Raw genomic sequence first — 27,492 nt, 5'->3', positions numbered from 1 at the left:
CTTAAGAAATGGTACCTAATTTTCAGAACCTGAAAGATATTTATAGTGCTCCAATTAGCCCTTCTTTTCAAGGTTGATTTTAGTTGAAACATGTTAGGAATTGTTCAAAGATTAAAAGGGAGAACAGATCCATGTACCCTAACTATAGGGGATTCAGATTTAGGTCATAACCAGGATCTGCCCCCTCATCTTGCTTTCTGAGCAGTGCAGGCCTGGAGAAGTCTTGCTTGAATCCCACGGTCTTAGACTCAGGTGTCTGCAGCCTCTGCTGCTGCTACAAACAGAGAGGCTTGCAGAGACCATAAGAAGCAGAGGTAATTTTTCCTAATCCCTCGGGTCCCTTGAGGGCTTGCCCTGCCAGTTCTTGCCTCAAGCCCACACTGCTTGTGCTATGCATTGCCTTCTGCACTGGGGCTTCTGTGTCACAGCTGAGCCACGACAGGACCAACTTCCTAACACCTTCAGTTGAACAGCCTAGAAGTGCCTAAGAGTTAACATGCCACGGGGCCATTCCTGGCTGGTGGGGGTGGCAGCTGATAAGCCAATTTTTTCTTTCAGACAGGCTGGGACACAGCAGCTTCCTACAGCCTCTCCTGAAGATGCCAGGAGACCAAGGAATCAGTTCATTGCTGTGCTGTGGCAACTCAGAATGCATAGTTACACTTACTTCCTTTCTCCCTGCCTCACTCCTTATATCTCACTCCTACGTTCCTGGAATTTTACCCACCAGCAAAGCGTTAACACAAAAACCTTAGACTCAGGCTTCTTTTCTAGGAGAACTGAGTCAAAATCCTACCCATACATCATTTTTCTGTATGTGACTTTGAGCAAATCACTTAAACCTCTCAGTTACCTTTTATGTAAAATGAACATAGCAGAGCTTAATAACAAAGGGTGAGTGTTTGTTTAATGTAAAAAGTTCCCAGCATATTTCCTGACATAAACAATAGCTAACAAAAAGTGATCCCTTTCATTTTGTCCTTGCTATCTCATTCTCACTGTGTTGACTCTGCGAGTGTGGCTAATAACCTGTAACCTAAGAGGAAATTCAGTAAGGTGAATCCAAGTGAAAATTGTCAGCAAAGGAGAGAATAGAGTGTTGGTGATTTCACATGGCTCAGCTTCATAGAACCCAGGGAAGCAAACATATTGCCCATACAAAGCACTCTTGATGCCACAAATCCAACCCCATGAGGCAGAAGCCAGTCAGCTTGGATTTTCTGGGAGAGAAGCTGGGTCAGCGCTTTGCCCAGTGGTTTTCTTTACAGGACCAAGACAAGAACAGAATTTCCTTTCTCCTCATCTTTGTTTCACGCGTGTATTAAGCCTCTTCTGCCACCCTTCTCAGTTCCAAACAGGCTTACCCAGTGAGGCTCTGTGTGTTTTTAAAGGCTCAGATTTGTGTGTTGCAAGTTGTCCAATCACTTGGGCCATCTAATCTGGCAGACCCTGTGATGCTGGAAGTATCAGTCCTAGAAAGGGATACACATGGAATTTGTGGCAAGTCCCAGGGGAACAATCACAACACAGGTCTCTGGGGTTCCTTTTTCAACAAGGAAGGCCATGCCATCTTCCATGGATAATTATACACCTTGTTTATTTATTTATTTTACCAATTCAGAACTTTAAATAGTCCCTTGTAGTTACTGCTTTCTTCTTTATTAACTTCTCAGTAACCTGCTTAGTAACCCCTTCTAGAATTTCTTGAAGGTTGACATTAAGCTCATTGGTCTGAAGCTTCCAAAAGTCTACCTTTCTTCTCTTTCCTTAAATGTTAAGGTATATTTTCAACTCATGTAACCTATTTTCTAGTTCTCTATAATTACTACAAGTATTTCCATATCAAACCTACAAGTCTTATTTTCTAATTACCTTAAGATGTGCTCTTTTGAGCCTGGAAAAATTATAATAATTCAATTTATTATAGCTTATAATTGTTTCTTATTGTATTTTTACTTAAATTTATGTTTATGCCATCATTAATATTTTTTTAAATTGTTCTCTTTGATAAAGTAGAAGTGAGATAATGTTGAATATTTCTGCTTCTTTTACTCTGTGAAAGTACAAACTCTACCTCTCCCTTTCCCCCAAATGGTAAATATGGTATAATATTCCTTGTTCATCTGTTGCTGATCAGAGTTATTTTCAATAAGCAATTTCTTGAAAAAAAGCACATTCTGAAATTTTACCCCCTTGTCATTTAAAAACAAAACAAAACAAAACAAAACAAAATCCTTGTTATGCCCCTTAGCCCTTGTTGCTAATGAGATTGTATGCTAACACCAAGTGACCATGTGCCCACAGATGCCTGTAAGGAGCTGAATGCTGTCAGACCCACCAGGTCATAAGGTTAAATGGGCCCAGCGACATTCCATCAAAAGGTGGAAACGGTAAAGATCAAACACAGGCAGAACCAGAGGGTCCAAGCAAGCTAATGAGCAGTTAGCTCAGACCCACCACTCTGATGCACCAGCATCCTTCCCTCAGCCGTGCCCATGACCATGGCTTTGGCCAAGTCAAGCTGGAGACAACCAAGAAAAAAGTCATTCAGGGGTTGTGCATGTGATTCTGGAACTTGAGGGAGACATTTGTCAGATACTCAAGTCTTATTCTTGAAGTGCCCCTGTTCTAAAGTGCCCCACAATTAACTTCCCTAAGTTGACTTCTGTCCCTGTTACAACTCTGGGGGTCACAGAATTCTGAAGTAGCAAAAATTAAGACCTCACTAACTACCCTGAGTTCCATCCTTCAACTGTGACCTAATACCTCCTGAGTATGACCTACGACCACTGACCCTTAGCAACTGGCCTTGAGTTCTCCTCCTTAGCTACTCCCTTTGTCTTCCAGATAATATCTGAAGTTCATTCACCTCTATCCTGGCCCTGATCCCTGGCATGAGCCCTATACCCTGAAGTTACTGCACTGCTTGCTTTTCACCATGGAGTGACTGGGCGACAGCCTCTTTCAAAGACTGAAAAAAAGCCTAGCATTTTATCACTTCCCACAGTCCCAATAAATGAATAATAATCAAGGAATATCTCTGGATACTTTATTTAAAGACACATCTATACGTGTTTCTCTTTTCCTCATTTCTGTGTACATAAAAACAAGCATACACAGGGCTTCTTCAGTAAAGTACTGTACTATGAGTAGTAAAAATAGATAAACATCAGATATTCACAATATTGTGGCAAAACATAGCAGTCAAAGCTATGCATGGAACAAAGGGCTTACTCCAGAGACAGCAAGTCCCTTGCCTTGGAAGGAATTATACAAACAGGAGAGACAATTGAAGCAGGGGTATTTTAGAAATGATCCAAGTATTGTATTTGGGCAGGAGTAGAGGTGACAGATAGAAACCAAATGAAAGTCTTTGGTTCTAGTACAGAAAGGCCATTCTTAGAAGAAACTTGACTGGCATAGAAACCATGCGGTGGCTGGTCTGGCCTGGTCCTCATGTTGACATGTCAGCCCACCTTAATATAATGAGCCCTAAGAAGAAGAGGTGGTCTTCTGCGTCACCTTGTTAATGATCTAACTCCGGAGCCATTTGCCTGAACCCACCTTTTATTCTACTTCATTTGTTCAACATACATGAGGGCCTCCTGTGTGCCAATCATGTTCTAGACCCTGGAGACAAAGGAGTAGAAAAAATAGAGTTGCTATCTCCTGGTTTGGTGGAGAAGTCACAGATCAACAGATGTAGAAATAGAAACTTTTATGATAAGTGCCACAAGGGAAACAAACAAGGAGCTGAGACAAAATTGGGTAACAGGGCCTGCCTTAGGTGGATGAGCAAGGAAAGCCTTTTCCTGCTCCTAGCCTCTTCATTTAATTCCTGTTCTCATCTTTTGAAGCTAAAGTTTGACATGGCTTCTTTAACCATTCTCTTAGCTTCTCTTCTCTTCTATACTATGCAATCCCCTTCAATTAAGTAGTTGGTACATGGATATAAATCATTACCTGGTACACTGTAAGTCCTAGGATTTCTGTGACCAGTCTGTCAGCTGCATTTACCTTGCCCCATGAATCAGACCTAGATTTGATCATTTAGCCCAATGCCCTGTTGACCAATAAGTGGAGCTGCCTGATCCAACCTGGACTGAAAGGAATTTCAACCTACCCTCAGAAAGAATTGACCTTTGAAGCATTTTGTTGAATTGGTTATGAATTTCAGCCCCTTTTCTTGAGAATGAAGGCAAAATGGAAGAGTAAAGGCTTGTCTTACCCTGATTTATACATGTCTCACTCTGACCTTAAAATAGATCTCGGCTGCACCTGCCTCTGTGATTCTGAGCCCTGTGGGAAAATTGGCTGAGAGCAGAAGGCTGGGGCTGGGCAGTGATTGGAGCTGTGCGAATCCCTGTGTCCTCTCTACAGCCACATGGGCCTCAAGTTCACTATGGTCCCCAATGAATGTCTTTCTCCCTAGTGCTTATCATTTAGCCCTTAATTGGCTCCTTTTCCTGTGTTCTTTCTCTGAAAATCACCACTGTATTTCCTGATCGCAAAGCTTTCGAGTCATATTTGATTTTCCCTCTCCCTTATCCCAAACTACATTTGAGTTTTACAAATACTACCTTTTCCCTCACTGTCCTTGCCAGTACTTTCATCCAGACTGTCATAATCTCATGCCAAAACTGCTCAAGACGCTCCAAAATTATTTCCTGTCTGTCACTGAGCTGGGGTTCACCCGAATAAGCAAGGCAGGGAATTGGGAGAATGTTGACCAAGGCAGTGAAGACTCCATATCACTGCCTAACTTTCTTCTTCTCATCTTCTATCAAGTGGCTCCATGAACCCTGCTTTCTGCAAGCTGCCATGATTCTATACCTTTGCCTAGGGTACTTTCAACTTCCTCTTCTCTACCCCCACTTTGTCCACCTTGGGCCTCCTTTTAAGTACTATTTCTTCTGAGGCCTTTACTGCATCCCCTTAATGGAACCAGATGTTTCCCACACACCATCCCCCTGTTCCATTATAGCATTTATCAAGAGCACTCTAAGAACTATTTACATACTTAAAAAAGTAAGAGCCATACATATTTATTCCTATATCCCTATTACTTTAGTTTATGTCCAGCCCATAATGAGAGCTTAATAAAAACTGGATCAAGAGCCCTGGCTGTTGTGGCTCAGTGGATTGAGCACCAGCCTGTGAACCAAAGGGTCACCAGTTAGATTCCTACTCAGGACACATGCCTGGGTTGCAAGCCAGGTCCCCAGTAAGGGGCACACATGAGGCAACCACACATTGATGTTTCTCTCCCTCTTTCTCTCTTCCCCTCTGTCGAAAAATAAATAAATAAAATATTTTAAAACAAAAGCAAAGTGGATCAAGCACTGTAACCTAAGCACTCTTTCCCTGGCTTCTACTTATTATTTCGAATCCTTGAAACTATATGCAAAAAGGTTTGTATCTATTGTTTAGGATGCTGGGATTTTCCTGCCTCCATTTTTATTGAATCATCAATATGATGGTCTCTCCCTCACCCTTTGTAACTCCATATTCTCAAATAACAGATACCAAAAGAAATCCAGAGCAGCAGTTCCAAGGCTTTGGGACCTTCAGGCAGATTGGGGGCATAAGAAGGGCTAAGGACATAAGGAAAATGAAGGAATGTGAAGAAAGCTATTACTGTCTGGAAGAATCTACCTCCACTAAGAGGGCGGTGGCAATGGTGGGGATGCTCATTTTTTTACTTCCAGCCTAATGCCAAGGAGGTTTCCACAGCACCATTGAAAGAGCTTGGGAGGCCTTCCTTGAGTTTGAGAGACAGAATAATGCAGGACTCATACCTGAGAAAGCTGAAGCTGCCTGTTGCAGCAGAATCGAGGGGCTGCGCTGAGATCAGCCTGCACCTCAGCCTTTGTTGGGCCTAGAGGTACAGCAGTGTTTCCTGGGGCAAGAAGAGGAAGAGAAACAGCTGCCTGGAGGTGTTTTGAAACCTGCCCAAGAGAGCTGCTGCTAACAGGTCTAGAGAACCCAGAGCAAGAATCTGAAACTCTGACTGCAGGAGAGACTTAATGGCAGCCAACTAAAATGTTCTGGCCTATATCACAGGAATTAATAGTATCAGATGGAACCCAGCAGGTAGCCCCAAGGCCCCATGAAAGAGCCTAAGGAAAGAGGAAAGGAATGCTCCAGACATCTGCCACAATCAGAAAGTGAGGCCAGTTCTGGTAAGAACTTTCCTATCCCTTCACTATCTTGTCCCTGAGTGCTTACTCTTAGGTCAAAAGCTGCCACCATAGCCAACCAAAACTAAGGAAGGGGAAAAATCCTTTCAATCAAGTTTGGAGTTTGACTTAATATCTTGTCTTGGATATTCTGACTTTTGAATTAAACCTGTGTTTTGACCTAAATTGACCATAGGAAGAATATTGATCAAGAGTGAACAGAAAAGCCACGAATCTGTTGAAATTTGCACCCAGGTTGGTGGTGGAGGGGGGTAAATGTCCCCAGTGATTTCATTGGAAAGGGATGGTGAGAAACTAAAACTTTTAATGTGGCTAAGACATGATTTACACTTACTCACTTTCTGAGGATCCATAGCTTTTGTTAGATTTCCAAATGAATCTGTGACAAGAGAAAAGGTCAGGAATCGGCCTTTTTCCTTTATAGAACAGAAAAATGAGCTGAAACAGGCTTATGTAGAGAGAACCTGAATAAACATCTCCTGCTCCCAGCCTAAGGCACTGAGACCAAAGCCTTGGGGTTTTAAACATCAAGTAAAACACAAAATTCTGTATCTAAAAAGATCAGATTTTATGCACTTTCTCATTTCTCTCCTAATGAGAAATCCCAGGGCTGCAGACCAATTTGAAGCATAAGAAGAAAAAAAAAATAAGAAAGAAACAGAGGGTCTGGCTTTCTCCTAAGCAAAGCTCCCAAGGATCATGTGTCTCCATAATGAGACTCCAGTAGTTTCTAAGCCATGGTCCCCCTCGCCGCCAACCACATCTGTCTGCACGTTTGATGGACTGCAGACTTCATTTGTCCCGGTGGCCCTGATTACACTTGACAGGGCCAGAAACCCCAAGCCCTCAAGGCCGGCATGGGTGTCCTGAGGGGCTGGCCATGCTAGGGGAGCTGTGTCCTATGTTGACTGGCCTTGCTCATGGCTGGGGGCAGAAGCAATTTGTGGATGCATTTCTCTGTATAAGAAAACAGAAGAAAAGTTTGAGGGCTCTGGTAACGGTCCTGTTTTTGGTTGTAGAAGGGGAGTGTTGTGCTGAAGAAAGGTCGGGCAGAGACCTGGCTCCAGAGATGACTTTTCCACTCTTTAACTGGAAAAAGAGAGATAAGATGTGGCAGAAATTATGACCATTTTTTTTTAAATAGATGAGAATTTGATACTGTGGTTGTTTTCTTCTTTTCCACTTTTTGAATAAAACTGCCACAGGGCCTGGCTCATGGTAAGTACCTAGAAAAGGTATGCTACATGCTTCTTTTTCTGTGGATGACTATGCAAAGGTGCTGTGTACAGATACATACCGAAATACAATTCTTAAATTCTGAAAGTTCCAGCCTCTGGGGAGAACAGACAAATAAATGGATGAATGTAAAACATGACATGAGTGTATGGTGATGAGAGAATATGGGCAAGATACACCTAATCAGACAGGGTGGTCAGAGCAGCTTCTACAGGAAGGAGATCCATTAACAAATACATAAAGGAAGAGTGAAAGTGAGAATGTGAGGTAGGTCAATTGCAGGAAGAAAAGTCCCTCTAAGGAGAGAAAAGAGCATGAGCCAGAGTGCATCACAGGAAAAGCCACACATTTAATGAGACTAGGACACAGAGTCAGGCAGGAGAGGCTAAAGAGGACACTGAGCCCAACATCAGGATGTGAGATTCTAAGTGATGTGGGGCTTTGGTTTGTGTGTTAGCATTCTTTTCTATTTGCTTCTTTGCCTTCTACTATATCTTTGGGGCTGAAAGCCCGAGAATCACACTTCCCAAACTCCCTTGCCTCCAGAGTTTTGCATCATTGAGATGCATTTATGTGAGATTTGAAAGGCAGAAGTGAAGCAAAAGTCATATTCTCCAGAGGTGGTGGTGGATACGGGGTTTCAGCAGATAAGACTGTGGAAGAATTGTGAATCAAGCTGACTTGGGCTGGCGGCAAGGAGACAGGAAGAAGAAGCTGCTATTACAGTCAAATTGAAGGAGAGGAGGTCCTGAACAAGTACAACGGCTATTGGGATGGAGCAGAGAAGAGGATACAAGATTCAAATAAGATTCTGTGCATGAAAATGTTTGCAGAAACTGAGAAACACTATCCAGAGAAGAATAAAATTAGTATTGCATTAATAAGAACAACATTTGATAAATTTATGTCTAAAGAAATCAAGATCTAGCTTTGAACTATTTCCATTGCATATAAGTCAAGCAGAAATTCTGAGGGAAATCTTTTGGGGAAGTTATATATATATATATATATATATATATATATATGGGGAAATCATATATATATATATAATTTTTTTAATTTCAAGAGATGAGTATGCCTTAGATAATTACCTTCATCCTTCCTCTTTCACTGTTAGCACTAATTGGGCACATTGTATGTACTAGAAAATCTGCTAGATTCTTTCTCATGTATTATAAAAGCTTCAAAAATAACCTACAAAGTAAGCATTGTTAGCCATTTCACTAGAGAATACAATAACTTCCCCCAGATTGCCCAGTTAGATGACAAATCTAACCAGGGTCTCTTAACTCCAAAGACAAATAAGTACTATTTCCACTTTTCCATGTTGCCTCTGAGTATGAAGTATCACAGGAATGTCCACAGATCTGTACAAGTTCTACCAAGTAGATCAGGCTGGATGTACTGAAAGGTGCAGAGAGAGAAAAGACTCTTTGATGGGGTCATAGTGTGCTGTGCTGTAATTGCACTGGTCTTATAGGAAATCTATCCATTTCTCTCCCATAGAAATTTTGGCCTATAATATATGAAGTTCTAAAATTAGAAATTTGTTTTAGGAGTTATTTAGTTTTACAAAGAGCTCTTACAAATCAATAGGACAAAGTCCAATAACATAATAGAAAAATGTGCAAAGGTCATGAACAGTATTTCCCACTGGCCAAACCCAACCAGAACCAGAGGAAATCATAAATGTGGTCCATATTGGTCAACCTCCCATGGCTTGAGATACTGAGTGGAGAGTTAACTGAGAAAAGTAAATGGGGAAATATCCAGCAGTTCCTTTAATCCTCTGAAAGGAGTCCCTTCATTAAAGTCTCCTCAATTACCACTTTGTATATGCTGTGACAGGGGAAATACATATACATATAAACTTTTTTATAAAATGAGAGTATTCTGAACCTCCCTTAATGCAACTTTTAAAAACCTTTTAATTTGATAAAATACATATAACAAAATTTACCATCTTAACCATCTTTAAGTGTACAGTTCAGTGCCATTAAGTATCCTCACATTGTTGTGCTATCATTGTCATACAGCCACATAAATCTTTTATTTGCATCAAAAACCAGAACTGTGTATCTATTAAATCTCCATTTCTCTCCCACCTCACCCCCCAGCATCTGGCAACTTGTTAGGAAAAATGGAATTCCCATAAGAAAATTAGCCCACTTTTCAGCAGTAACTCTGCAAGACAAAAGAGAGTGGAATGATATAATAAGAGTACTGAAAGAAAAAAATCTGCTATACAAGAACACTTTACCCAGAAATTTTGTTTTCCAGAACTTAAAAAAAGATTGAGTTTTCCAAACAAAATCTGAAAGTTTACCACTAGACTGGCTGACTTTATAAGAAATGTTGAAGTTCTTCATGTTGAAATGAAGGATGCTAATTAGTCACATGAAAATATATAAAGGTATTAAACTGATTGGTAAAGGTATATACAGGGTCTGGCAGAAGTAAAGCCTCCTTGAGCATGGTTGGTAGGGTAATAATATGGGTGCAATAATTTACAGTTTTAATTTGAACATTTTACCTAAAATGTTATATGGTATGCTTCAGTGTGATATTGTTGTAATAGAATTGCATGCTTATGATTTTGTAATAAAAGATTTTGTAATAAAAAAGGGGTGTTGTTTGTGCCAGACCCTGTATATACAATAGTTAAGTCCAGAATACTCTAGTATTTTAATGACAGTGGAAAAATCATTTATAACTCTAGTATAAAGGATAAAAGACAAAATTATTCAGAAACATAACATTTTAATGGATACAGAATATAAAAATATGTAACTTGTGACATGAAAACATAAAATGTGAGAGGTTTAAAAATAGTAGAGCTTTTATATACATTCAAAATTATTAGCTTTAAATAGATTGTTATAACCATAAGATGTTTACCTAAGCCTCTTGGTAACCACAAAGCAAAAACTGATGGTAGATAATCAAAAGATAAAGAACAGAAATCTAAGAATACCACTATATAAAACCATCAAATAGCAAAAGAAAGAAATGAAAAGGAGAATAAAGGAACCACAAAACAGCCAGAAAACAAACACCAAAATGGCAATAGTAAGTCCATACCTATTAATAATTGCCTTAAATCTAAATGACCTGAATTGTCTAATTAAAAGACAAAAAAGTGGCTGATTGAATTTGTTTAAAAGAAAGACCCAACTATATACTCTCTGTAAGAGTCTCACTTTAGCTTTAAAGACATACATAGACTGAAAATGATGGAATGGAAAAAGATATTTCATGCAAATGGAAAGAAAAGAAGAGGAAAAGCTAAACTTATCTCACACAAAATAAAATTAGATGACAAAAGATAATTATAAGGGGGTCAATTCAACAGAAGGACATAACATTTGTAAATATTTGTGAACCCAACATAGGAGCATGTAAACATATAAAACAATTCAGAACCAAAAGAAGACATAAACAGCCTTACAATAATAGTATGGGACTTAAATGCCCCACTTTCAACAATGGATAGATCATCCAGACAGAAAATCAATAAGAAAACATTTGACATAAACTACACATTAAACCATATGGATTTAATAGACATTTACAGAGTATCCCATCCAACAGCAAAAAAGTGCACAATTTTTTTCATGTGCACATAGAACATTTTCCAGGATAGATCATGTGTTAGGCCACAAAACAAATCTTAATAAATTAGAAGATTGAAATCATATCAAGCATCTTTTCTGACCACAATGGTATGGAACTAGAAATCAATTTCAAGGGGAAGACTGGAAAATTCACAAATGGAGATTAAAAAACATGCTCTTGAAAGGCAATGGGTCAAAGAAAAAAAAATCAAAAGCAAAGTCAAAAAATGTCTTCAGACAAATGAAAATGGAAACACAACATACCAAAACTTAATGGAATGGAACAAAAGCAGTTCTAAGAGGCACATTTATAGTGATAAGAAAGATAGAGCTCAAAAACCTAACTTTATACCTCACAGAACAACAAAAAAGACAAACTAAGCCCAAAATTAGTAAAAGGAAATAAAGATCATAACAGAAATAAGTAAATTAGAGACTAAAATGACAATAGAAAAGATAAATGAAATTAAGCTGGTTTTCTTTTGAAAAGAAACATATTGACAAACATTTAGCTATGCTAAGAAAAAAGAGAAAGGACTCAATCAGAAATGAATGAGGAGACATTTCAGCTAATAACAGATACACTCAGAATCAAAAAACTAGCATGAACAATTATATGCCAATAATTAGATAACCTAGAATGAAAATATTAATAATAAGCAGAGAAAATTCTCTGTCATACATTGAGACATATTTGTTTTTCAAATACAAACACTTGTTTTTAATAGAAAAGGAAGTTACCACTTAATAAGGACTTATATAAGATTTTACCTATATCATTTACTATGCACTACTATTGCTATTCAGTATTTACAAATTGCTAGGATTTTACTTGTATTATTCTATATTTCACTTGGCATTGAAAGTAGACATTCTGACTGGATCTTAAAGATTACTGATTCTTGGAACATTAGACCTAGAAGAAACCTGGGATTCTTAACTAGGGAGAAACAGAGTGTGTAGCAATTAGTTTTTGATGTGTCTCAAGTAATTTTTATTTATATAGCTTGTACAAAGCTGAACTAAATTAAAAAAAAAAAAAAAGAAAGAAAGCTGAACTAATCTGTAATCCCCTTCAGTATAGCATCACTATCAGAAGAAATCAGATTAACATCCAAAAATAATTTAAGGGATAATCTAAATCTTCTCTTCAGTCTCCTGACAATGCCAAGTAAAGAGCCCATTCACAGCACACAACAAATCATCATAAATAAAGTTTGCCCATTCACAGCACACAACAAATCATCATAAAGTTTGTTCTCCAGTTAGTCAGCTTATCTATGCACTTTTCCGCAACCCAACACATACTCACACACCTACCCAGTAGTTGTGTCCCAATCTTTAAACTTTTCCAAAATTGTCTTCTAAAACCGTTCCTGAAACCCTAACACCATTTCCCTGTTGTCGTCCAATTCCCACTGCTACCGTCTCACTCACCTCTAAATCACCTTCCAGACCTATTCATTTATCTCTGGGACCAGGCCCATATATAAGATGGAACTAACTTATGTACTTCCTATTTCCAACAGTTTTTCAAGACAAAACAAGGGAATGTATGTGAAAAGGCCTTGTAAATTGGAAAATGCTACAAAAATAATTTAGTATATATTAGATTTCATAGTTTTCGAAAGTATAGTTACCTATTCCAAGTTTTAAAAAAATTTACAAGAAAGAAAAACACAATACATCCAAAACTCAAAACAAGTGTATTAGGGAAATGTGGTCCCAAAACATGTCAAGACCCTTCTGATACTGCCAGGCTCCTGACCAAGAGCCATGTGTTGACATCTTCATGCCTGAGAGGCCTATCTAAGTACCTCTGGGTGGGTGATGTGCTCTAGAGAAGTGTCCTTCTCCAAAATTCCTTAAGCTTTTTAATCAGAGCTCTGGCTGGCAGGCCAAGAGAAAATCGTCTTTTCTCCCATCTCAATGAGTGTCTGAAACTCTGAAATGAGGCACCTCTGCCTCAAAGAGAACCTAGCGTTGGGAGGTCAAGGGGGAAAGAGGAGAAAACTTAATTCTTACAATGAACGTGGCATCTGTATTTGGTTTTCTAAACAAATCCTGACTCATCTAAACCTGTATAGCTTGTTGGTAATAATAATTATCCCTATTTTACTAAAGAAGAAACTGAGGCTCCAAGAGCTAAAATTCTTTTCCCAAGAACATAGGACTGGAAACTGGTAGAACAGGAATTTCACCTCAGGTCTACCTGGTTTTGAAGAGCATGGTCTTAACTTTTGTCTCCTACCTATGAGGGAGAGGGAGTGGTCCCCTTTGACCCCTGCCTTTTGTCCCTTTGTCCTAGGAAGTCTCATGATTCTTAGGGAGGCATTTGGCACAATGGAAAAAGCCCTGGGGCTGAGCTTTGTCAATGACTACAGATATCTTTAAGGTCATAAGTGTAGCCTCTTAGATCCTCAGCTTTCTCATCTGTAAAATGGGTGTAGATTTGTGCATTAAACCATATACCATATTTGGCAAACCTATTGCCATAAGTTTGTAATATCAAATTATTAAATAAGTTTAGAGAAAATGCTTTTAACATGTGAAAAGAATTATGCTGCTTTATTTTAAAGTGAAAAAAGCCTCATTTCCTCATTAGGAAAAACAAAAACCCATATCTTTAAAGATGCATGAGATATATAGTTGTTTTTGAAAATATATAAATATCACAAAATTGCCTGTCATAAATCCCAAAGTCGGGTCCAGTTCCAATACTTATTAATTATTGATTTTAGGCAATTTACCTAACTGCTAAACAATCTGTAAAATGGGAAGTTCAAATGAGATCTAAAAAGCATGAAAGCTCTGAGTTTCTACTATGTACAAGGCACATAGTAGGTGCTTACCACAAATGAAATGAATTGGGTAGCTTATTTCAAGAACTCAGTGATCCAACCATTCCAAGACCTGGATCTAAGAATAGAAAAGGATGGATATGTATTGTTAAGCATGTAAAATTACAAATCCAACTATCATATCTGTTTACTTTTCTTCATCACTTCTGGCAGTGCTGTAGTCCAAACTACTATTTCTCAACTAGGCCATTTTAAGTCTTCTGCAAGTCTTTGTCCTACTCTTGCTCTCTTTCAAACAAGTCTCCAAAATGACCTTTAATGATCCCTGTGCCCTGATGTTGATGTTCTTATGTAGTTTCTACTTACACTATATCAGGACTAGTTTGTGTCACCAAGAAGACTATGATGGTGATAGTGCGTGACTTCCATGTTAGGTGATAATGGCATTGCACCATCTACCTTGACCTCTTTAATCATGTACATTCTTGGCACAAAGCATCCATGCCTCATTTTTACTGAAGCAGAATGGTGGAGAACCTCACAAATCAAAGAACCAAGTCCTCCCATCAACAGCCAGCACCAACTAGCCAGCCATGAGTTGAGTGAGTAGTGTAAACAGGCATCCCAATTTGCCTGATACTCTCCTGGATTTAGCACTGGATATTCTACATTCTTGGAAATCCTTCCATCTCATGCAAAGCAAAATGGTTGCTCACCCTAAGAGTGAGTCACATTGGAAGGAGATCCTGCAGTCTCTGTGGACTTCTGACTAAACTTCCTAAGAAACCCTGAGCCAGCACTGCCAAGCCATGTCATTTCTGAATTTCTGACTCTCAAAAATTGAAAGATGGTACTTTTTCTTGTTTTATAGCTCTAAGTATTGAGGTAATTTGTTATGCAAAAATAGGGAAGTTAGAAACAAATCTCATTTTTGGAACAAAGAATAACATCACTTGAGTCCATCACCTATCATTGTGCATTGCACAAAGGCCACTGGAGTACTAAGGTTAAGAATCCATCCTGTGCTCTGTTCACCAAGTCCTGTGGGTGGGTTTTCATCTGCAGAGAGGGAGTCTAATTTGCACAAGGGCTGCATAGAGACTAGCTGTCGCTCTAATGAGAGGCCAAGGTACTTCAAGTCTCCTCCACCTCCTTTCCTCCTTTCACACTACTCTCCCAGCACATCTTTGCTTGGAGGAGTGGGTAGAGTGGTGTTGGATACCTTATATCAGTTCCTGAAATAAGCAAAATAACCCTAAGTTCTTCCTGCCTCAAGACCTTAGCACATGCTATTTCTTCTACATAGAGCACATTTAACTCCCTACCTCCCAATTTTTCATCTAACTTCTACTTATCTTTCAGGTTTCTGTTTATAGCTTTCACCACTTCCTTGATTTACCTTAAGTTTCCTGCTACACTCTTCTGTGGCCACTGTTCCTCTCCTTTAAGCAGTTGTCACAATCAGTGGTGCACTTTTGTGTGTTTATTCAGTGCCTGCTCCCCAGCCGAAGTAGCAGCTACATGAGGACAAAGGGGCTTGGCTCTGACTCTACTACAAATCCAGGTCCAGCATAGCTCTAGGCCCTAAAAGGTGTGTAGTAAATATTCAAAGAAGTGAATTCACTAGTCCTGTGCAGAGCTTATTGAGATAATAGAGCTGGTAATTCTGGTTTCTGGATACCAGGTTACTTTTATATAAATAAATACTAATTTGTTTGTGTGATATCTTTATTGCAGAGTTTTACAAACTCTGAAATCCCAATCATTTCTATCTTCAATATACCCAGATGGTTATATACAACATTTAAATTTCAAATTAAACAAAATTATGTTCATTTAGAACATGTACTCTGGCTCCTTAATCTGCAGGAGGTTGTAAGAAAGAAGAAAGTGACCAATAGGACAGGATTCTTCTAGCACAGGCACGATTCTTAGTATTGGTGAAAGATCGCCAAATGAGGAATGCAAAGGTAACAGGGGTGAAAGTGAAAAATTGAGAACTTAATTTTTTCAAGTATTAAAACTTTCTTTTCTTTCTAAAAATATTTTAATTTATTAGGGTTACTAAAACTAAATAGGTTAGAGGTATACCATTCTATAAGATCTCACCTCTATATTGTATTGTATGTGCACTACCCCAAGTCAAGTCTCCTTCTGTCACCATTTATCCCACCATAACCTCTTCTACCTTCCCTCACTCTCCTTAAACTTTTATGTTCCAGAAGAAGCAGTTTTTGTTCTTTGTAGTTATAAGCTAGCTCCTTCATCTTCAAATAATCTACCCATTTGCTTTGATATAGTTTTTTCTGCATCAGTGTCTACAAGAATAGATAAAACTAATCTAATCTCATTAAACACTGCCTTACCAACCAGTGTAAAATTGATGTTGTTTTTAAGATTGTACTTTTTATCATTCAGACCTCATTTTCAGTTTTTTAAATATAAATTTTCTTGTGTGGAATATTTACTGTTTTTATACAGTTCATTAAAATAATATATGCTTAACATCATACTTTTATAATTTCCTTTAACTTGATTTTTCCTAAGATTATACATATTTATATTTAAAATGTATTAAATATTCAATTTATTTTTAAATTTTGTATTGTGAAAATTTTTACAAAATACTATTAATGCCAATATTTCATTACATTAAAATAAAATCCTTAAATATATATATTAATATATACATATGATATACATATATACCATTTATATATACCTGGACTTAGAATTACTAAAATACATAATCTCTTTTATTCAAGAGTCCATGAGTTAGCAGAGTTAGCAGAGACAGAAGATCTCTGCAAGAGATCCTTTAGCCTTAACCAAGTTTTGTAAGATGTCATCCAGGAGGATGGAATATCAAGAGGGAAAGGAGGAAGGTGAAAAACACCAGTATGAGTGCTGGGGTGAAACGAGGAGGCAAAAAGTGTCAGGAGCTACAGATGTGGACATGCATGGAAGTGTGGTCAGGCAAGGTCTGCACCCAGCAGCTGCCAAATGACTTGTTCTCACAACACTGACCACCCAGTGTCTTCAGCTACTAGTTGATTTTCCTTTAGCTGCTATTGGGAACAATTTTATATTGAATATGTGCATGTATGTATGGGAACCACACACATATGTGGCTTGTTTGAGTCTTGTCTAAGTAGCTGACCCTCTGGCCTCTTTTTGATCATGATTTTTACACTGCACAGCAGCGCAGACACTGGGATATATGCTATAGAAACTGCAAAGAGGACCATGGGAAAAAGATATGCTTGACTCATGGGCCAAAATGGATTGCTTAATAGGTATTGAAACCAGGTCCTAATCAAGGGGTCCAGTCTCCAGCCCAGGCGGTAAGATGCTGACACGTGTTCAGTTGCAGTCCAGATAAACACAAGAGGCTGCACTGCATCTTTTTTAGACCTGCTCAGTGTTCTCTAAACACCTGCACTGCCTCACTCATGCCTGCATTAGTACATACCATAAAACACATTCTAAGGAGGTCTCAAACCGATTGACAAGTTTGTTTTGATCTTGCTGGAGTCCAGTATACGGAAAGTAAAGGAGGTAGGGAGAAGAAGAAAGGTAACTTGAAATTCATTCAGCATCAGGGGTGTTCTAAGACCAGTGCTGGGTGCTTTGCCTAGATTGTCTCAAGTCCCACTATTACTTCCTGTAATAGTAATAGAACGAACTGAAGTTTGCCTCCTAGTCCTTTTATTAGTGCACTGTGTGGCCCTGGGTGAGTGAGTGGTAAAAACAAGAAGCAGCTTGCTTGAAGGCGAAAATGCAATGCATGGAAAGAGTTGATACACACTTACACTCTTATTGTAGGTCCAGGCCCAAGGTATTCACATTACATTTATTTAGGTCTATGTCCAATGTTGTGGAATTATAGCCTGTTAAAACTCCTGCTGCATAAATCCAAAAAAAAAAAAAAAACCCTATTTCTTAACCCATGTTAAACTCCCAATTTAAAAATAAAATAACCATTATATTGCCAGCCATCTCATTCAACCAAAGGGAAGCCAACAAATAGTCTTTTAGCTAGAACTAGATCAATGTTCTGCTTACATCACAGAAATGAAAATGGATTAGGATAAGCAATTAGCAGTTTCTGCAGTGGTGGATGAAAGGAACTTAACTTCAACAATGTTTACTATTTTGTTGTTGTAATTTTTCAGAGGTAAAACATGGAGTGTTAAAAATTGCTATTCCTGGCAGTGAATATATGAATGGCATCATAAAGTAAAAAATATATTTTTTGGAGAACTTTAGGAATTTGTCTATGGAATGAATACATGTATTCATATATGCTGCAGATTTCATCACCTAAAACTATGACAGTATCAACTTCCTCCTGTCCAGATCATTCCTGCAAATGCCTCTTCTGAACCCAGGCTGACTATCTTCTCTTTGGAGAGCCTTAGTGAGCCAGTCAAGCAAAGTCTTCCATGCTTAATCATATTTTAGTATACAAGAACATACAGTTGCAGCAATAATCATGCTGTAGTATACTTGGTTCGGTATCTACTAAACCCTAACCTGCATGAAGACAAGTATTGTGTTGTACATTGCTCAGCACAGTAACTGGCATGTAGTGAGTGCTCCACAAATATTTATCAACCTGAATTAAACATCAGTTTTGTCTCAAACTGTTTCTTGTACCATCTTGCGTGGTCCCTGGGACAGAGCAGGGACTCAGGGAATAAACAAATTAATGTATAAATGCATGAATGAATTAGGGTGGAAAAAATACATGAGAGAGGAAGTAAACAAAATCAGCAAATGTCCTCTTAAGTTGGGATTCTCCCAATTTCACAGATAATGACCATCAGAGAAGTGAAGATTTCTCCAAGAAATTCTCCAAGCTTGTAAGAGAAGGAGCTGAAATTTAAATCCAAGGATGACTGGCTTTAAATGCCATGCTCTTTACTCTTAATTTTTTTTTCACTGAGTTCATAAGACCCCTAAACATAGATAAGTCCAAATGCGCTTTTTTCTAAAGCATATCAAAAATTTAAAAGCCCCTTGAATAGTCTGATATTTGCTCAACTTCCAGTATCTGCCTTGGGAAGCTTTCCAACTGGAAAGAGTTGAAATTATTTTGTATAATAAGGCTATTTAGTAATATAAAAATGCAGTTAAAAGAATCTTATACTCTTTCCGAAGAGATCTGGCTATTAAAAGGTTAAAAACTATAAGGTTCACCCTTTGCCCCTAAACAATTGCCCCATCATGTCCCGCTCCCCCAAGGAATAACTGGTGCAGCAATTACTAGGGTTCAAGGATATATCTTCACTCTCTCTAGAGCCCAGCGGCAATGGAGCTATTTTCTGTAAGAACACAGATGATTCCTTTATGCTTGTTCTGTGACCCAAGCAGACAGACCATTCACAATGTCAAATTCATGGACCTCTCACAGTGACCTTTGAGTGCCCAGGTCAGCATATGCTTGCTCCCTGTGAATGCATATATTATGGTGGGTGCTCCAATATACAAGGTCTCTCAAAGGTCCTGATTTCAGAGCCTGTCGCTGCCATCCTCAGTACTCATGGTCCTTCAGTATCATTAACGATCCCAGGATAGCCAAAATACATAATGGGTTGCTGGGAGGCTTCGACTGTGAGGCCATCTGGAATGAGTTTGGAGCTGGGACCCACCTGTGATGCATTAGGCTCCAACCCCAGAACTGGCTCAGTGGAGAGGAGCTGCTGGGGGCTGCTAACTGAGGAACCTGGGGGAGTGTAATTGGAGAAGGGTGATTTGGAGCACAGAGCTTGCCAGGATCTTTGTGTCTCCTGAGAGTATGCAGGCAGGCTGTCTGCTGAAAGGGTTTAAATTTTCCACATCGTGGAAGGAGAAAATGGCTACACATAGAGATGGTTCATCTTTTCCCAGATAATCCAGTGATAAAATAGAATTGCCTTTCAGATACGCTGCTGGGCAAAAGGTGGTGGCACCTGGTGTGTTGTGCCTGAAGTTTGAAGGTTAAGTGAGCTAAGTTCTAGTCTCTGCTCTGACTCGATTTGTGGATTATCTCTGTCCCTCAGTTTTCTCATCTGCTTTATAATAGCCACCAACTTAGTCTGCTCAGGCTGCTATAATAAATAGCATAGACTCATGGCTTAAACAACAGGCATTTATTTCTCACCATTCTGAAATCTGGGAAGTCTAAGAACAAGGTGCTGGCAGATTTGGTTCCTGGTGAGAATCAGCTTCCTGGCTTGCAGAGAGCCAACTTTCTCACTGTTTTCCGGAGAGAAAGAGGAAGTGGGAGAGGGACTTCTGATTGCTTCTTCTTCTTATAAGGATACTAATCCCCACCCTCATATCCTCACCTAAACATAATTACCTCCCAAAGGTCTCACCTCTAACTATTATGACTACCTTGGGTGTTAGGACTTCTAGACATGAATGGGTGGGGGCGGGGGTGGAGTACACATTCAGACAATAGAAGCCACCTTATTAGAATATACTATATTCCAGATATTTTATTGATACTGGTTTCTAACTTTCTGAACAATCTATAAGAGAGATACTAACTTTGTTGTTTTACAGTAAAAAAAAAAAACTAAGACCAGTGAGCAGGAGTAATTTGTACAAAGTCACACAGCTATATAGAATTTGCACCCGAGTCTGGCTGCAAGGCTCCTATTCCTGCCACTGTAATATACTAAGTTAGTTTTAAAAAAATTAGGTTATATTACATACCATGGATTCTTTTTCTGAATATTTTCTGAAAAAGAAAGTCTCACTGTATCAGAATGGGTGGATTTGTGTTAGCCTCTTGAGAAAAACAATTACCTAAAGGGAGACCTATATTAAAACTTTAGACTATAATGACTAGAAGTAACTATACCCATCTGACTCAGCTCCCTGATGGGCAAAGAATTGGAGGTGCAGGAAATAGAAGGGACCTGCATATGAATTCATACTACATGGTATAGTAAATTCAGAATCTAAATCCAAAATTTCTGGGCTCATTCTCAGCTCTCTATCCCCCAGTACTACACCTGCTTAGTTAGCATGACTCATCTCTCAGACAAAAATCAGTGTGTAGATTTTGAATTTCAGTTCCCAAAAGAAGTGATACATTCCGATTATTGCTTAAATGCAAATATGACCTCTCTAACAGGTTACAATACACTGAGCTGTTTTGTTTTCCAGGTTTAGGGTTTTGACTTAGTCATGTCAAGTTGGGATTTTCCCTCATGAGCCCAAGAACATTAGTCTAAATTCAGTTTCTCACTCTAGATGGCTCCTAATAGAAAATTAATTAATTAAAACTGAGAGCCATGGCCAAATCTTAGGTATAAAATGCCTATTAAATAATTTGGTTTAAAAAGAATGTCAAAATACAAATCAGAAGGTCTGTCTCTGGTCTCCTGTCTATCACTAGCTCACAACTTTTCTCCAGTCCAAAGAGATTACTCCTGCAAACCTATTAGCTCTGCCCAAATAAGGAGATCATTTTACATTGTTAAATCTCAGTTGCCTTCATCTATGGTGGGGGAATAATAAATTCTCATACCTAAAATGAAGGAATACAGAGGATTATGAAGTTCTTAGGAAATTATGAATGTACATGTGCTTTAAAGATTGTAAGAAACTGAAACATTATTTGATTTTTAAGGTTTTAGGTTGGGAACTGAGAATCCAGATCTTAACTCTCTCACCTGCCTCTAGCATTTCCTAGTAAATTTCTAGCGGAGTGCATATACATAATAGTTAATAATCAAGTCTGAAATGAAGTATTACATGCCTTACAAGTACAAAGCTTTCTGGTTATGTGAAATTGGATTTTCTACATAAACAATTCTGTCAACCACAAATAGACTGTTTTCTTTTCCACTGATAACATTTATTTTTATTTTTTTTCTTGCCTTATTTCTATGGCTAGGACCGCCAATATGACATTGAATAGATATGGTAAGAGTGGCATCCTTACCTAGGTTCTGATTATGGGGAAAGCATTCAATATTTCATCATTAAGTATAATATTAGCTCTAAATTTCTTAGATATTTTTATCAGATTGCTTAGTTTGCTATAACTGATGGTTTTTTTAGAATTTGACGTCTACTGGGAATAAAAGGAAAGGGAAAAAGCAAAGGAGAAGTTACATGGCTGATATTTGGAAAATCATCAGAATTTTAATAAAAACAATTCCCTTATTTAATGAGACATCTAAGTTTTTAGATTTCTACAAAAAGTATGACCTTTATCTTACTTTACCTGAGAAGGTTCTGGTATATTCCTATCACCTCAGGAACTCATCCAGTTTAGAATTTGTCCCAAATTTATTTTTAAAAAGATATTATTAATAGTTGCATTAAAACATCCTGTGATAATCTGGTGGAAAACCAATCTGTTCAAGTTTTTGCCATGGTCTTGTCAAGTATATGTGAGACAAGCTCTCACTTTTGCACATAGTGAAATATAAAAACAATCACAATGACCTATATGATAACATTTTTTCCCTAACACTTTTCAGATGAAAGGTAAACATAAAATTCTCCAAGAACAGTTTGCTGGGTGTTCACTGATAAAACAGAATATATTCAAATATCATTGGGTAGGAACATCTAACTCCTTTTAGTCTCAGGTAGTAGTGGCAGAAGAAATTCATTCTATTTCCTCTGCCATCCATTTGGTGTACAGTCAGTTGTGCTATGGCCCTTGTCTTGGACTTCAAGATGCATAAAGCTGTCAGGCTGCCAGTCAGTGACATCTGCAGGGAGTGTGTAAAACTGTATATTAAGTCTAAGTGAAGAGTGTGCAAGGGGAAAAAGAAAGTGAGCCATTTTTAAGGTACAGTGTACAAAGAGAAGTCTAAACACAACTTTTTACAATGATTTTATAACTTATATTTTTCAATAAACATTTAAGCAGCAATAAAGATAAAAACATGCTTATGAAAACTAAGCATTAAATTTTTAGTTATCAAGAAAGTTAATGAATATGTAACTTTCATAAAATGTTTTGCAACATTTCTCATCTGCCATAGGGGCCATAGTGATATCAAAAACTACATGAAGACCAGACACAAATATGAAGAATCATAATCTATAATTTATTTCAAAATTTAGTTATTTTAAGAAAATATTTAAGAACCTTTGCTTGGAGTTAACAATTATAGAAGGTATTTTCACATGTCATCCTGTGAAGTATGGTTTTTCATTTAGATCAACTATCTCTTAAAAATTAATTTTGCTCATTTTTCAAGTCAAGATTTTCTTGTGCTTATATAAAAAATGAAATGATAAATGTTAATAGATTAGTTCCATTTTCAGAGGAAAAATTTTTGGCAAGTAACTAATGCCAGTTTTATATTAGTGTCATAAGATGTAACAAATAAAAATGTATTATTTTCAACAATGGGAATTTTTTCACCAAATTTCTAGAATCAAAGTAAAATTTTTGGAAGTCTATTCTAACAAAGATGAAATGTCTAATATTACTATTTTGCACTCAAAGTTAAATATTGAACATGAAAGTATTTTTGAGGTGATAACATAAATAAAAAGATTTTGAACACAGCATTCTGCTGAAAACAATATTATTAAATTAAGAAATCTGTGGTGGGGTGCAAATACACTTGGAATAAGTAGTGATAAACAAATATTTTGTATTTATATAATAATCCACTGTCACATTCTACACTTGAAATATGATTTGTAGTTATCAAAATTTGTTTTAATATAGAGAGATCTTGTGGCAAGGTTAAAAAGATGTTTAACCTGGTTGTGGGCATCTTCTCTTTTTGCTACCTATTAATTAAATTTTAGCAATGTTTGAGCCTGTGAAAAGATTATGTAAGTCAACTTAAGTGTAATTTGTAAATAAGTATTGTAAATTTTGATTGCATGAATTCAAAATCAAATAAAAAGATCATTTAAAAATTCAGCTTTTGAAAGTTTTAGAAAATTTCAGTGATAGAAAATAAAGCTTCCAAACAGAAAAAGACAAAATATATTTCTAAGCAAGGTAGAAACTGAGCAAATTAGACAATGAGAGCTCAAACAGGATGCAACATTTAACTTTGAAATTCTGTAATTGCACTTTGGAATGCCTTAGCTTGAGAAAAGAATATTTTGATAAAGTTCTTGTTCTAATTGGATAAATGTTTATTCTGTGCTGGAACAAACACACTGAGAAAACCTACATTTTTGAAACATGCAAATTTAGTGAAAATAAGCATAAAGAGAACTTATTTGATGAGTTTTACTTTCTAAAAATTTGTCAAAGATTTTCTAAGTGGGACAAATGATAGTACCCATCAAAATATAAAAATACATTTTAATACACAAAAAAAAACTGTAAATATCTTTATTTAATGGAATTTCCTCTGAGCTTACCACATACCTAAGTACATATATAGTTTTCTCAAACATCATGGTCTTAAACAAAAGTTAAGTTGAATTTATTAACCAAAAAAATACAAATTAAAGAATATATCAGGCAATTGTATTGGAAAAAGTAAAATGATAAGACTATACTGGAAAAAAATAATTCTGCAGAAAAATACCAATGATATGGCACCATAAAGGGGTATTGTGCAGAAATTGATTAAAAAATGTGGGCATGTGTAACTATTGTGTTACTTTCTAATGGTCATGTAAGCAAAGTAGAGATTTTTAATTACTACAGATGTTATTCTTAGTTTTTAGAAATAATATTTTTGAAAACAATGTGAATAGAATTATTTTAGGTTGATAAAATTGTTAGCCAATCAATAAATATTTCCAAAAAAGTATATAAATTTAATTATTTTAGTTCATTCAAAAGTATCCCAGTTCAGATAACAAATTGTGTCACTCTGTAAATATGGGAAGAAATTATCTGGTCCATTCTGTAAACAACGCAGCCTCCCCCAGTTAGTTCTGTTGTCCCTGAAGGTTAAAGAATGTTATACTGCAAGAATGATCTTCTCTCAAAATAGCATTCCTGATGGACACAAATCTGCAAATTCTGAGAGGCCAGAAATGACACCTTTCCTCTCAGTCTCTCTAAGGCAATGGGCTAGGACATCTATGTTTAAATTCCTTTTCAAAAGAGAACTCACAAACCACAGAAAACAAAACACCAATTAGACCAGGGGCGGGGGTTTTATTTATAATACCTCCGAGAATGGAATAATGCCAACTGGAGCACTGTGTCAAATGCAGTATAAGCAAGAGGAAGAGGCAATTAATTCTGGTTGGGGGATCCGCGGTGGTGACATTGCATTGGGTCTTGTGGGGTGGCCGTAGTGGAGACAGGGTGCTTCGAACTGGGTGAGAGAAAAGGCAAAGAATGAAAGTGTGTCTTCACTCAAAAGACACAGGAAAGGTCTGAAATACCCTTTTAAAGAGTTTGGTGTTGCCATATTGCCTATAATTCAAAGATTTGTCATGAGTGGCTTTATCCAAGTTATTCTTTAGGAGGATCACTTTGATGGCCATATGAACAGCTGATTATAGAGAGAGGAAGCATTACAATTAAGTGTTTAATCAGAAAACCGATTAAAAAGCTATCATAATGATTCAACATTGTTCCTCTCTATTAAGTCAGTGTAGTAACAAATTCAAACTATTTGGAAAACCAAATTGAAGATAGTGATTAACTAGACATGGATGTCATGGAAAAGGTCCAGTCATGGATAATAGAGAGAATTCTAATTGGCATGGATGGCTGGATAGTGATAACAAGATAAATTGATTATATAGAAGGAAAAGAAACATGGGGTCTGGGAGTGGAGGACATGTTGAATTGAATTATGTTTGCACCAAACTGAGTTTAGACCTAGTGGACTCACCTTTAGATTGGAAATATCCAGCAGTTATTTAGACACAGATGTAAATCTCATAGGAGTGATCAAGACACTTTGGCTACAGTCATGTGGGAAGAAGGAACACTTTCTCTGCTCTATCAACTTCTAAAACTTAAAATATTTTTTTGTCCAGAAGTCTGGCAGGTATCTTTGACAAAAGTTGATACCTGGATGGATGTTCTCTTCAGATGCACAAACAAAAAGAAAATGTGAAAATGCCAGTAGAAGATCCACCCTCATTCTAACAAAATTTTATTTCTTAAAATTTTAGCTGTCCCTAACTTTGCAGAACCCTGTGTTCATGCATGTCTGTTCTTTCTCTTCATAATGGCAATTATATTTAATGCATTAGGTTGGAATACTGCCAAGAAGTTTGCAGGCAATGATATGCAACTGTAACTGAAAATACCCAGCACCTACTTGGCCAAAAACAACCCTGCTGGGGACCACCCATTTACACAGCAAGGGAGCTCTGTGTTGTGCATGTTCTGCCCCATTCATTGTCCTAGTGATCCAGGGAGAGGATGCACCAGGCTAGCTAAAAATCTGGATCCTATTTAGGGAGATGGGGAAGTAAAATGGACACATCGTGTGGAGATTGGAAAGCAAGGATGGGATTTGGAAACTTCAGGCTCTGCTTTGTTCCTGGTGAGGCTCACAGGGGTGGCTAGCTGCCTTAGCCCGGGACTCCTTTCACATCCTCAGCCACTGCAGGAGCAACCCCTGGCAGGGACTGGCCTTGGATGAGCCAACATTTAAAGAATGAATTTGACTAATGTTATTATAATCTTAGGTGCTTGATATTAGTTAAGTTTCCTTTGGTTGAAAACCAACTAGCACTGGCTTAGGTTTAAAGGCAGCTGGGATTTTTTTAAAAGAATACTGGGATATCATATAGAATCCAAGAGAATTAATAAAGCAGCAGAATGGGGTAAGAACAAGGATTTCTTTGGGAACCAACACGAGTTGGTAGATTTTTCTTCTGGAAGCTTTTAAATGGGTGGGAATTGGCTCCTAGTTTTTAGGCTCCAGGTCTTGGGTAAAATTCTCAAAGGAGAGAATTTGGCTTATTTTGACCTGCTAGGGCCAAAGAGTGAAAAGGAAATATAATACCAATATGGTTTCCATAGCCCTAACCTATGATCAGGATCCTCTCCTGCAGCAGAGAAACATAGCCAGGCAGACATTCAAATAAATGTCTACCACACAGGAGTAGTGGCTTTAATTGGACTGTTCAGTATCAAGGTTTATCAGTCACCTTTCACTAGGGTATCCTGTGGCAACAAGCAACACCGACATCATACCAAAACTTATTTTCCATTCATATTACCTGCTGGCTTCATATAGGCTTTGACTCTATTCTATGTTATGGGTCAGCTGCAGTTTTGTTTCCTGTGTCCTTTTTATCCTTAGGTGCAGGCTAGAGAAGCTGGCCCTGTCTGGGATATGCCATTCTTGAAAGGTTGAACCACAGAATGATCCTTAATGTTTTTTCAAGGACATGAGCATGTCACTTTCTCTCATATTCCACTGGTGAAATCACATCACATGGTCAAGCATGATGTCTGTATTGCAGGGAATTATGCTCCTTCCATAGGGAGGAGGTGCAAGTCCATGACAACAGGTAAATCTATATAATCCTTTGAGGCAGATATGTACAATCATTTGCAAGGATAGGAGTGAATAACTATATACCATAAGTGATTGAGGTCTTCAGTATCAAGCCAGCCTAGCTGCTGCTGCCACTCAGAGCTGGTATATAAGATGTGATCTTGATCACTAAAATAAGCATAAGCCACTTTTTTTGGCCTTCTTCCCAGCTCTCATTGCAAATGTT

The 27,492-nt window shown here is 37.7% G+C and overlaps 1 pseudogene; it reads right to left on the bottom strand.

Moving 5' to 3' along the window:
• Nucleotides 1-2,431: 2,431 nt before the first annotated feature.
• Nucleotides 2,432-27,492, bottom strand: part of LOC129069350 (nuclear distribution protein nudE homolog 1-like) — a 44,968-nt pseudogene continuing 19,907 nt past the window's right edge.

Source organism: Pteronotus mesoamericanus, unplaced genomic scaffold, assembly GCF_021234165.1.
Source record: "Pteronotus mesoamericanus isolate MK-2021 breed Mesoamerican mustached bat unplaced genomic scaffold, CSHL_Meso_final contig_105, whole genome shotgun sequence".
Taxonomy (NCBI): domain Eukaryota; kingdom Metazoa; phylum Chordata; class Mammalia; order Chiroptera; family Mormoopidae; genus Pteronotus; species Pteronotus mesoamericanus.
Note: the sequence above shows the minus strand (reverse complement) of the source record. Positions and strands in the feature narration are given on the sequence as shown.